Raw genomic sequence first — 13,404 nt, 5'->3', positions numbered from 1 at the left:
ATGATTCGTGAAGCAAAGGATGAGATAAGAGAGCAAATGCAGGTAATGAATGATAATACCAATAAGCTGAAAGAGCACCTGCAGGAAGCAAAAGATCATTTCAACAAAGAGATAGAGATTCTCAAAAAAAACCAAACAGAAATCCTTGAAATGAAGGAGACAATAAACCAAATAAAAAACTCAATGGAAAGCATCACCAACAGACTAGACCACTTGGAAGACAGAACCTCAGACAATGGAAACAAAATATTTAATCTTGAAAATAAAGTTGCCCAAACAGAGAAGATGGTAAGAAATCATGAACAGAATCTCCAAGAACTATGGGACATCATGAAAAGACCAAATTTAAGAATTATTGGGATTGAGGAAGGCACAGAGATACAAACCAAAGGAATGAACAACCTATTCAATGAAATAATATCAGAAAATTTCCCAAACCTGAAGAATGAAATGGAAAATCAAATACAAGAGGCTTACAGAACACCAAATGCACAGAATCACAACAGATCCACACCAAGGCACATTATAATGAAAATGCCTAACATTCAAAATAAAGATAGGATTTTGAAGGCCGTGAGAGAAAAGCATCAGATTACATATAGGGGGAGACTAATATGGATAGCAGCCGACTTCTCAACCCAGACTCTAAAAGCTAGAAGGGCCTGGACCAACATATTTCAAGCTCTGAAAGAACATGGTTGCCAACCAAGAATCCTATACCCAGCAAAACTAACCTTCAGATTTGAAGATGAAATAAAATCCTTCCATGATAAACAATAGTTAAAAGAATTTACAAATAGAAAGCCTGCAATACAGAATGTTCTCAACAAAATATTCTATGAGGAGGCAATGAAAAACAACAATGTAGGTCAGCAAAGGGAAGAAATACCTTAGAGAAAAACCACTCAAAGGAGAAACCAAGCCAACTTAAAAACCAAAAATAGAATGGTATTGGTCATGGGCTTAGCGTAGATGGACTTTACAATGTTAAGCAATGTTCCCACTATCCCTATTTTTTCTAGTGTTTTGAGCATGAAGGGATGCTGTATTTTATCGAATGCTTTTTCTTCATCTACTGAAATAATCATGTGATTCTTAACTTTAAGTCTGTTGATATGGTGAAAGACACTTATAGATTTTCAGATGTTGAAATAACCTTGCAGACTTCCTTAACAGGACTCCCATAGCACAAGAAATAAAAGCAAGAATCAATAACTGGGTCAGATTCAAACTAAAAAGCTTTCTCTCAGCAAAGGAAACTATCAGCAATGTGAAGAGAGAGCCTACAGAGTGGGAGAAAATCTTTGCCACTCATACTTCAGATAGAGCACTAATTTCCAGAATATATAAAGAACTCAAAAAACTCTACACCAAGAATACAAATAATCCAATCAACAGATGGGCTAAGGAAATGAACAGACACTTCACAGAAGAAGATGTACAAGCAATCAACAGATATATGAAAAAATGTTCAACATCTCTAGTAATAAGAGAAATGCAAATCAAAACTGCCCTAAGATTCCATCTCACTCCAATTAGAATGGCGATTATCAAGAATACAAGCAACAATAGGTGTTGGTGAGGATGTGGGGAAAAAGGTACACTCATACATTGCTGGTGGGGTTGCAAGTTAATGCAGCCACTCTGGAAAGCAGTGTGGAGATTCCTTAGAAAACTTGGAATGGAACCACCATTTGACCCAGCTATCCCACTCCTTGGTCTATACCCAAAGGACTTAAAATCAGCATACTACAGAAATGCAGCCACATCAATGTTCATAGCTGCTCAATTCACAATAGCCAGATTGTGGAACCAACCTAGATGTCCTTCAATTGATGAATGGATAAAGAAACTGTAATATATATATATATATATATATATATATATATATATATATATATACAATGGAATGTTATTCAGCCATAAAGAATGATAAAATGATAGCATTTGCAGGCAAATGGATGAAATTGGAGAATATCATGCTAAGTGAGATAAGCCAATCTCAAAAAACCAAAGGACGAATGACCTCACTAATAAGTGGATGACGACATATATTAGGGGGTGGCAGGGGGACAAGAATGGAGGAAGAAAAGATTATATATAGAGAAAAGAGGGATGGGAGGGGTGGGGGGAAGGGAAACAATAACAGAGTGAATCAAACAACATTACCCTATGTAAATTTATGATTACACAAATGGTATGCCTTTACTCCATGTACAAACAGAGAAACAACATGTATCCCATTTGTTTACAATAAAAAGAAAAAAGATTTAAGGATATAGAAAAAATATATAAGAAAAAAAAGAAAAACATATAAGGATACAGAAAAGGTGAAAATAAAATAAAAATAAATTAACATGCATATACCAAATTCAACAAAGCAAATATATTAATATTGCATGAAATAGACTTTTAAAGAAAACACATATCTTACCAAAAATGGAGCACATCACTATAATAAATGGTGTGTTCATGATGAAGGTATAAAAATAAATTTATATATACTTTATTATCATCATAATCATAATTGTAATTATAATAAACATTTTAAACCAAGATAGGTGAGATGGCACTAAATAATACTTAAATGGAAAGGAATAGTTTTAAATGTATGTATTATAAAAGAAGAAAATTAATAAAATTAATCTCAAGAAGTTAGAAATAAGACAGCATAATAAACTCAATGAAAGCGTTAAAAAAAGAAAAAGAAAAAAGTAGAAAATGATGGAATAGAAAATATACATACAAAATGCTATCATGAGACAGAAAGTTTGTTCTTAAATTGACACTCTCTACAAACTTGACCAAGGAAACAAGAGATAAGGCAAAAATAACCAATATCATACTTTTTCCCTAAAGATAAAAGCAAGGTATTAAAAATAAATGAGAAAATAACATTTTTTTGAGGGGAAAATCATGCTATGGATAGATTATTTTTATAAACAAATATTTGAAAAATTTTCCTTTGCTATGTCTTTTTCCCTCAAAATCATGTCACTATAAGCATTTGTATCTGTATGCTTAAAATGTTTTCAATAAAAACTCTGAATAATAATTGTTAGAGTTAAAACAGTATTATGATTTACAAATAAATTTAATATCTCCATTTCATAAGCACAACCAGTGATTTCATTAGGCTTCAATAATTTTGTAAACCTTATAATTCTGTTCACTAGATGGTAGTGTCATCTCCCCTCTTCCCCCTATTATGACAACCAAAATTTCACCAGATATTGTCAAATGTCCCCTGGGGGGGCAAATAACTCAGTAAAAAATGAGAAATATAAACATTCTAAAATTAAGAATAGATTAAATTATTATAAATTAATTCAATAGGATACTATTTGGTTAAAAATCAAGTTATAGAAGAATATTCAATAATAAGGAAACCTTTTATATATGGTTAAGAGAATTTACATTACTAAATATTTGAAAAATATATGTGTGTAACAAAAAAATTAAGGGATAATGTTAACAGTAGTGGTTCTCTCCTACCATAGTGACATTAAAAATAATTTTTGCTTTGTGTATATTTTACAAAACATTCTCCTATAACACTGAACTACTTTTGTAATAAGAATATGTGTAATATTTGTGTTGTTACCTTCAAAAACTTTGAAATGGCAGTTCTGAAAATTGTGACCAAAGAATGAGTTGCTTTAAGGCCAGATCTCAGTTTGCAGTTCCAATTGAGTCATATTACTAAGATAGTTGCCCACATGGTCTAACCATAAATTGATATGAATTGGAGATGATACTCTGGAAGGCATGGGCTTAATTTTTAATGAGCTGCATCAGGTGGTGCAAGTTGCCTGTTTCCACCCACCCTCCTCCCTTCCTTTCTTCTAAGAACAGCCTCTAATAGCTTCTGGTTTCCTTTGAATTTTCTTATTATTTTTGAAGGTGTTATGGTTTAGATGTGGTATACCCCAAAAGCTCACGTGTGAGACAATGCAAGAAGGTTTGGGGGATCAGTAATTGGGTTATAGGCTTAACCTAATCAGTGAATTAATCCCTGATGGGATTGAGTGATAACTGGAGGCAGGTGGGGTGTGGCTGGAGGAAGTGGTTCATTGGGGTCCTGGCTCCGGGGTATATATTTTGTATCTGGAGAATGGAGTCAGTCTCCTTCTGCTTTCTAATCACCATGTGAGCTGCTTTCCTCTGCCACACTCTTCTGTCATGATGTCCTGCCTCCCCTTAAACCTGGAGGAATGAAGTCTGCTGTCTATGGACTGAGACCTCTGAAACTGTGAGCCCCTAAATAAACTTTTCCTCCTAAAATTGTTCTGATTGGGTCCTTTAGTCCCAGCAGTGAAAAAGCTGACAAAAACAGAAGGGTATAAAGCATAAAAGAGCCTTATTCATTGGGATTTTGCTCTCCTAATAGCCAGATGTGAAAACATTAGCAATAGAGAACTTTAAAAATGATTGATGAGTTTATTTTACCTTGAGCCTGAATATCTGTGCAGAGGACATATCTATATCCAGAACCAGTCCACAATCTAACTTAGAATGTGAAACAAACAATAATGTCATTTATGGCATACTTGCTTGTTTAATATTTCCTCCCTGCCTTTGACCATTTTGAAAATATTCATTCATACATTTCCTTTTTGTAAATTTTGTGGTGAAATCATAAGACAGATTCATTATTCAACCTTGACTTTATTTACCAATGACTGGATCCATGTTTCTTTCAAATGCTCACAATCCCTGCTAACTGTATTCTAAGAGCCCTGGTGGGTATGACTATTTAATCATCATAATTTCTCAGATGACCGTCTTCTTAGCCTTTATTTGCCATAACGTCCTCGAGGTTTGCTTGAACAGCACCAGATCTAGTAGCCTCTTAAGATGACTGACTATGGGTTATTTAATTACAAACTGAAAAATCGAGCCTGTTAGCATGAAGTAAAGAGCAATAATTCCCTTACCTGTATCTCCAAGGGACACACAAATCTTTAAAAGTTGTGTGGGAGGCCTCAACATAAACGCAATATATACTCCTGCAAAATCATAGCTACCCCCAAAGACATTTAAATCACACTGCATTAACATCTGGTTTTCTATAAATCAAAACTTTAGATGTTGTACTTAAAGGGTCATTTGCCATTTATGAGAATTCTATTGAAGAAAATAGAGTAATTAAAAAATGTTGTGGACCTCATGTGATAACACTCCCCTGATAGCCTTGCTAATACATTAATTTTCATGACATATCTTTAAAGCCCAGAAGATTCTAACTTATTTTGGATAACTTGTAAATCTGTCTCCTTTGGAGCACTGACAAGATGACTCTCTTGATATTTAGCAAAAGGCTATAGATCTTGGGTTTAAGTAAGGTGGACTTGCCTTCCTTTCATCAGCAATGTGAAAACTTACTTCATTGCTGAAATATCACTAGTGTCCCCAACACCAATCTAACTCAGTCTTTGAATAGATTGCTTAACAAATAACAACAAAAAAAGGGAAAATTATACACTTCTGCTCATGGTAGACTCAGGCTATGTGGTTTGATTGTTATTGGAATTTACTGAAACAGACTCAACTTTATTCTATAACTGCATACTTTTTAAAAAAATGACATACCTCTAAAGGCCTGTTAAAAAGTTATAAATGTGTTGCTTAAATATTTTTCAACATTTCACCGTCACCTCTGAAAAACTACCAGGTGAATCTGCAGAATTGTAGCCTCCTCAGTTGTTAATGAGCAGTAACCTGGACATTCTTCTTAGCACAGTGCATTCGTAAGTACCTTTGACAATGACAGTGAGTTAAAGAACAGATGGATAGGGTAGATAAGAAGGCCTCCACTTTGATAGTGTTATTCAAGGCAGAAATGTCTAAATGAGTGATAACACAAAGGGACACGGCAGCTCAGGAGTGAATACTTACCCTAGTGTAAAATTACTTCTCAAACGTAATTGAAGCTTGTTCACCTTCTGCCTCTATTATTTTCCTCTTTGGTTCATTTCATTTTCATATTAAAATAGAGTTGGGGGACTAAAGACAAAAGGAAAGGAACAGGAAGAAATGGCATCACAGGTCACAGTGTGTGGGCATTGCTCTCTTTGCACCCACTTCTAACAATTGGTTGGTTTATTAAACCATGATTTCCAAAATTGACTGTACATGTGAACTGAGGATCTTGTTAAGATGGATATCCTCATTTTATAAGTCTGGACTGGAGTCTGAGTTTCTGCATTCTTCATAAACTCCTAAGCAATGCTGCTGCTCCTGGCCTGGGGACAATCCATCAAATACCACCATTGTAAAAGTCTGATGCATTAGAGTCTGAATCCCATCTGACTTTAAACCATTCAAGTCAAGTCATATTCCCCTTGATTAAAAATAAGAGAACAAAACTCAGAGGCAGAACAAATATCAAATCAAGGCAACTTTAGCTGGTGTGCTCTCTTCTTTCATTCACAATTCATTTAATCTTAAGAAAAATTCCAGGAGCTAGTGATCATTATTTCCATTTTTCAGATGAGAAGACTGAGGAATAGAAGTATTAAGGAGCCTGCTCAAAGTCACATGCCTACAAAGGGTTGGAACAACAAATTTCACAGAGGTTTCATGTCCTCTTATCCAGCTACTTATTTTGGCATTTTAAGAATAAAAGGGCTTGCATTCACATGAACATGTTTGAGTCTTACAATGTAAGTTCTATGACAAAAGTAGACCTTAAAAGATGAATGATCTTGCTGATAAGCAGATGATGACACATAACGGGGGGTAAGAGGGGGGCAAGAATGGAGGAAGGAGGGACTGTGTAGAGGCCAAAGAGAGGTGGGAGGGGTGGGGGGGAAGGAAAAAAAATAATGGAATGAATCAAACATCATTACCCTATGTAAATGTATGATTACACAAATGGTATGCTGTTACTCCATGTACAAACAGAAACAACATGTATCCCATTTGTTTACAATAAAAATAAATTTAAAAAAGTAAACCTTATTATCATTTTGTATATGAGGGAGGTAAGGCAAAAAATACAAAATGGCACAGGTAAGCTCCTGCAGTTAATCAGCAACAGCTAGAGCTATCACTGACCCTTCTGACCCTGGTCCTCTTCTCTCTTGTATCATTATCAAGCTACTCAACAGTAATAAATTTTAGAATAGGATGAAAACAACATCAACAATTAGTAATCTGCTCCAGAAATTTCCAATCAGGAAAAATTGCATTATTTATACACTAAACCCATTAAAATAACTTTTAAATATGAGACATAAGTATTCAGGTCATAATTCAGGTTCAAAGATTTCAAAACTTCAATTTTCAATTATTTCCAATTCTTCAGAGATATCCCAGGTTGGGGGACCACCAAGGTCATGAGTTATACCATGATAACAGTAATAGCTTTTGTAACTACCTTATTTTTATTCCCATACTTTAAATGACAAATTGTTTTTCTTGGTTTTAAAGATCTATCTTGAGTGACTGGAAGTAAAACCCATTTCAGACAAATCTGGTTTAGTTTTCCTGAAAACTAAATAATACCCAGCTGACTCTAAAAATAATATCCAGCTGACTCTACAGGTTAGTTTAATTTTTGTATCTTCAAATGTCCACTCCCCTGATTCTTTTCTATCAGTATTTAACCATAAGCATCTTTCTCCCACAGTAAAATAAGACTCTCCTTTTAACCCACGTTTTTACATATACCACTTGATTTCTCTCCTTTTCCCTGGAGACAAACGGACTTAATGATATATCTATATACCTTGTCTCCATGTTTCCTTACCCCTCTATAATTCAGATTCTGCCCTCATTACTCCACTGAAACTGCTATCCCCAAATTAACTCCATGTACCCACTTGACTTTTCTGTAGCATTTGACATATTTATGTCTCCTTTCCTTTGTGAAATGCTCTTCTTCCCTGACCTCTGAAGTCTCTATTGAGTTTCTCCTCATTTCCATGTTTGTTTTAACAGCTTCCACTGAAGATTCCTTTCCATATATTCCATTCTCAATGATTCAACAGATATTTATAGAGACACACTTTGCTCTTTGTATTTTATTGGGGGTTTGGGATAAAATATTCCTAATCTTTTGGAACTTCCATTCTAACAGGGAGCAGTCCATATCAGTTGGACCATCTGGATGTTTCTTAGGGAAAGATGGTATGAATGAAATCTGGAGGGTGAGAAGGAATTAGTGAAGTGAAGAGAGATGGGAGGAACATTCTATACACAGGAATGAATGCAGAAAATCCCAGGACCAAGAGGAGCAAATCAGGGAACAGGAGTAGGTTGAAGAGGCTAGTAGAGACATGCTAACAATTTTAGTTTTTCATATAGGAAGCATTAAAAAGTTTTAAGTGGTTGAGACCAGATCTGCATTTTTGAAGGATATGAAAGATCATCTGGCTGTGATCTAGAGAAGCAATGGAGAATATAATAGTAGATTACATCAGACCACTCAAAGGCAATCAGAGTGGTTCAGATTTTAGATGATGTTGTTTTGTGCAGGCTATTCAACAGAGATTGAGAGAGCAAAGACTCAGATTAGGTATGAGGATTAAGGAAGAGGAAAATTTGAAAGGTGGCATATGTGATAAATTGTCCTTGAGTTATTTGTGTGGACATGGGTTAGAGAGATTAGACAGGTTAGGAGACTAACAGTAGCAGTAAGGGGAAATGGACACTATTTCCATTATAATGTGAAGGGGAAATGAATAAGTAAAGATGCTGGTAAGTTTGTAGGCTTGGAGTCATGAAGGCGAATGGATTTTTATCTGGTAATTCCTATATTTACTGAGAGAGAGAGGTAAATTTGACTCCTGAAATTGAAAAGAAACTTGATGAATGGCAAGTTTAGAGAAAAGAGTTGAAAGGACAGTTGAAAATCAAACTAGGCAAATTTAGAATAATTGCTGGCCAATAGGTATTTATTACAAAGTTGAAAGTAAATTCTTTCATCAATGAAAAGCTTTCTTATACCACACAGAAAACATTACTCTTTCCATTCTTTATTTTAGCTGGACTTTTTGAGAAACATTGCAAAACCCTTTAGGATGAAAGAAAACTTGAGTTTTCTCCACTAGACTGAGAGGAAATAGAAAGAGAAAATTATGAGAAATTGTAAATGTGGAAGAAAGAGGGTAGAGATCCATCAGTAAAGATAATCATATATCTGAAGATGAGAAAAAAATTAAACAGAAACAGTAACAAAAGATGTAGCAACAGAAATTTTTTTCTAGGAGATTAAAGCTTGGAATTTAGATAAGTGATTGAGAAACATCCAAAAATATATGATTTTCTCACTGGGAAAGAGATAAAAATGATCTTGACTGCATTGCTTTATGTATTATGTTTTGATTTAGAAATGTTAATGTGTGAACTGGAATTAAAGAAAATTTTTATTGATTGGTGACACTTTGTGAAAAAATATTTTAATCTCTACCTACAAACTTTGACTTCCTATGTAAAGTAGGCCAATAGGGTCAGTAACAATTATGATACTACTTACCACAGCATGCTTTATGAATGAATAAGGTAAGAAGACAAAATTTTTCTCTTTCTGAATATAAACACCTTGGTATTGCAGTAGTTCAGCCCACATATTTTTGATTCAGAAATTGCAGGCTCTTTCCGTGGGGCGATCCAAGATGGCGGCCTAGAGGGTGACTGCATCTCCAGTCGCTCCAGAACCCAGGACTCAAGAAGGGGAGCATTGAGAGACTTGGACAAAAATAGAGTCATGGGGTGAGTCTTCCCCACTGGGTGAAACTTGGCCTGGGCGGCAGGCACAGATAGGGGTGGCTTATCAGAGCAGGGCAGGGCAGCTAGAGTCTTTCCCAGGTAGCCTTCCACACTCCGGCGGTGGGCTCCCCCCACACGGCCAGCTGCAAGGTGCAGGCCCCCAGTGAGAGCCTTTCCGCTCAGAGTCAGCTCCAAGCCCTGGAACCAGTAGGGGGCTAGGGGCAGCTTTCTTCAGAAGCACTGCATTATCAAGTTCCTCCAAGACTTCAGGCTACTGAAGGCTGGGAGGTGATACACTGGAAATCTACAGGGACATTATAAGCCAATAGAGGAAATCTGCAATATCTCAGATTCCCACTGACATCTGACCAATATGAGAAAACAAGGGAAGAAAATGTCCCAAACAAACCTAGATACTACATCAATAAAACCCAATGATGGCACAGCAGAAGAAATGTCAGAAAGGGAGTTCAGAATGTACATAATTAAAACAATCAGAGAAGCAAATGAGGAGATGAAAGAGCAAATGCAGGCATTGAAGGAGGAGATGAAAGAGCAAATGCAGGCATTAAATGATCACACCAATCAACAGTTAAAAGACCAAATATGGGAAGCAAGAGATCATTTCAATAAAGAGTTAGAGATACTGAAAAAAAAAAACAAACTGAAATCCTTGAAATGAAGGAAACAATAAACCAAGTTAAAAACTCCATAGAAAGCATAACCAATAGGATAGAACACCTGGAAGACAGAACCTCAGACACTGAAGACAAATTATTTAATCTTGAAAACAAAGTTGGCCAAACAGAGAAGATGGTAAGAAATCATGAACAGAATCTACAAGAATTATGGGATATCATGAAAAGGCCAAATTTAAGAATTATTGGGATTGAGGAAGGCTTAGAGAAACAAACCAAAGGAATGAACAATCTATTCAATGAAATAATATCAGAAAATTTCCCAAATCTGAAGAATGAAATGGAAAACCAAGTACAAGAGGCTTATAGAACTCCAAATATACAAAATTACAACAGACCCACACCAAAGCACATTATTATTCTTGTTAAATATAATCAATTGAAGAAAACATTTGGCATTTGGTTTTTTGGGATTGACTTATTTCACTATGCATGATATTCTTCAACTCCATCCATTTACCTGCAAATTTCATAATTTTATTTTTCTTTATGACTGAATAATATTCCATTGTGTATCTATATCACAGTTTCTTCATCCATTCATCTATTGAAGGACATCTAGGTTGGTTCCATAATCTAGCTATTGTGAATTGAGCTGCTACAAAGACTGATGTGGCTGTGTCACTGTAGTATGCTGATTTTAAGTCCTTCGGGTGTAAGTGGATGATGATATACAATGGGGAGAGGGGAGGGGGTAAGGGAAGAATGGAGGACAGATGGATTGTGTAGAGGGAAATGAGGGGTGGGGAGGGAGTTGGGGGAAGGAAAGATAATGGAATGAGACAAACATCATTACCCTATGTACATGTATGATTACACAAACAGTGTGACTCTACTTTGTGTACATCAGAGAAATGAAAAGTTGTACCCCATTTGTGTACAATGGATCAAAAAAAATAAAAAAATAAATGTAAGCAAATGAGAAATTGGCAGCAACAAATAGAACAATTTGAGGTGCATAACTAACATAATATGTATCCATTTTCTATCACATGTATCTAAGAGAATACTCAGATGTTGTATTCTACCCAGAGACAAGATTATAGGGGATGGGCTGTTTAGGTGACATTTTTCCTTGTCCTTTATTCCTAAAAAATAGACCTTAGATCATTGTTTAAATTCCTCTGCTCAATTATGCTGAATGGATCAGAAAATAAATGTAATAAGTATTTAGCTTATTTCTACAGCCAAGTTAATCAGAAAAACTAGTTAATCAGATTTTTAAAAATATTTTGTTTTAGTTGTAGGCAGGCACAACATCTTTATTTTATTTTTTATGTGATGCTGAGGATCAAACCCAGGGCCTCACGCATGCTAGGCAAGTGCTCTACCACTGAGTCACAACCCCAGCCCCTCAGAGTTTTTGAAAAGATAAGCTCTTAGCATTTTTAGCTTTTAATATCTTACAGAAACAAATATTTTCTTTCCAATCATGTTACATTTTGACTTAGGTAGCTGAGTCTTTGCTCCATGTTTCTTTTTTTTTTTTTTGTGCTGGGACTTGAACCCAGGACATTCAGCATACCATATACATATATATATATATATATATATATATATATATATATATATGATGGAATATTACTCAGCTTTAAAGAAGAATGAAATGATAGCATTTACTGGTAAAGGGATGAAGTTGGAGAATATCATGCTAAGTGAAATAAGCCAAACAAAGGCTGAATTGTTTTCTCTGATATGCAGAAACTAATTCACAATAAAGGTAGGGGCACTAGGGAAGAATAGAGCTATTTTAGATTAGGTAGAGGCGAGTGAAGGGAGGGGAAGGGTATGGGGAAAGGAATGATAGTAGAGTGAAACATACATTATTACTTCAAGTACAAATATGACTGCATGACAGATGTGATCCTACAACTTGTACAATCAGAAAAATGAGATTACAATCCATTTATGTATGATCTATCAAAATGCATAAATGCATTTTACTGTCATGTATAACTAATTAGAACAGATAAAAAAATTAAAAAAAAAGTAAATACTCTTCTACTGAGCATATTCCCTAGCCTTATTCCTTCCTTATTCCTTGTATGTTCTTCATTCCAGGATAACTTCTGAAGGATCAGCCTCTATGTAGAATAGATATTCCTCCTTTCAATGGGAATAAAGAAAGAACTAGAACACATAAAAGCTTTTTTCCTGTTTTTGCTCGGTTATAAGGTATAAATAGTCCATGGGCATTATGTTGACCAAATTGATTCATTTGCCTATACCTTAAAACAATGGAGAAGGGACATATATACCCTTCTCACAGGGCATTCCTGAAAATCACATGGCAATGGGTTGGGATGTATAATTGTCTCATAGGAGGGGCAAATAAATGTGAAATCAACCATACTTTGGAAAATTAAATGCAAAAAAGCATGACAATCATAATATATGAAAGAAGAGAAGAAAGATAAGATGAAACTCTTATCGATAAAAAAATACATTGCATAAATAAATACAACTATGTGTTTTATACACAAAAATAAGGAAAACAAAGTCAGAAAGATTAAAGAAATTATTAAATCTTTTTCAGGCAAATGTAAATAAGAATACACCACTGTCAGACAAAATAGAATATTTCTTACCAGTTAGTACAGAAAAAAATCCAAATTATCAACTCATTAGATGGCAAAAATGTCACTAAACTACTATCTTATTTTTTTGTTTGTTTGTTTTGGTATTAGGGATGGAACCCAGGGGCACTTAACCATTGAGTCACATCCCCACTCCTTTTTAGTTTTTGCTTTGAGACAGGGTTGTTGAGGGGCTCACTAAGTTACTGAGACTGACTTTGAATCTGCAATCCTCCTGCCTCAGCGTTCAGAGCTGCTGGGATTACAGGAATGGGCCACCTGACCCGGTGCAACATCCTTTATTAACATCACAATCAGAGGGCCTGATATATCTACAACCACCTGTTTAAAAAGATTGCAAAGCATAGTTTTTCATACCTTATAATACATATCTTTTCTTTATGCACAGAAAATTT

This window comes from Sciurus carolinensis, chromosome X, assembly GCF_902686445.1.
Source record: "Sciurus carolinensis chromosome X, mSciCar1.2, whole genome shotgun sequence".
In the NCBI taxonomy this organism is placed as follows: Eukaryota; Metazoa; Chordata; class Mammalia; order Rodentia; family Sciuridae; genus Sciurus; species Sciurus carolinensis.
The sequence above is the reverse complement of the archived record's forward strand: the minus strand, read 5'-3'. Positions refer to the sequence as shown.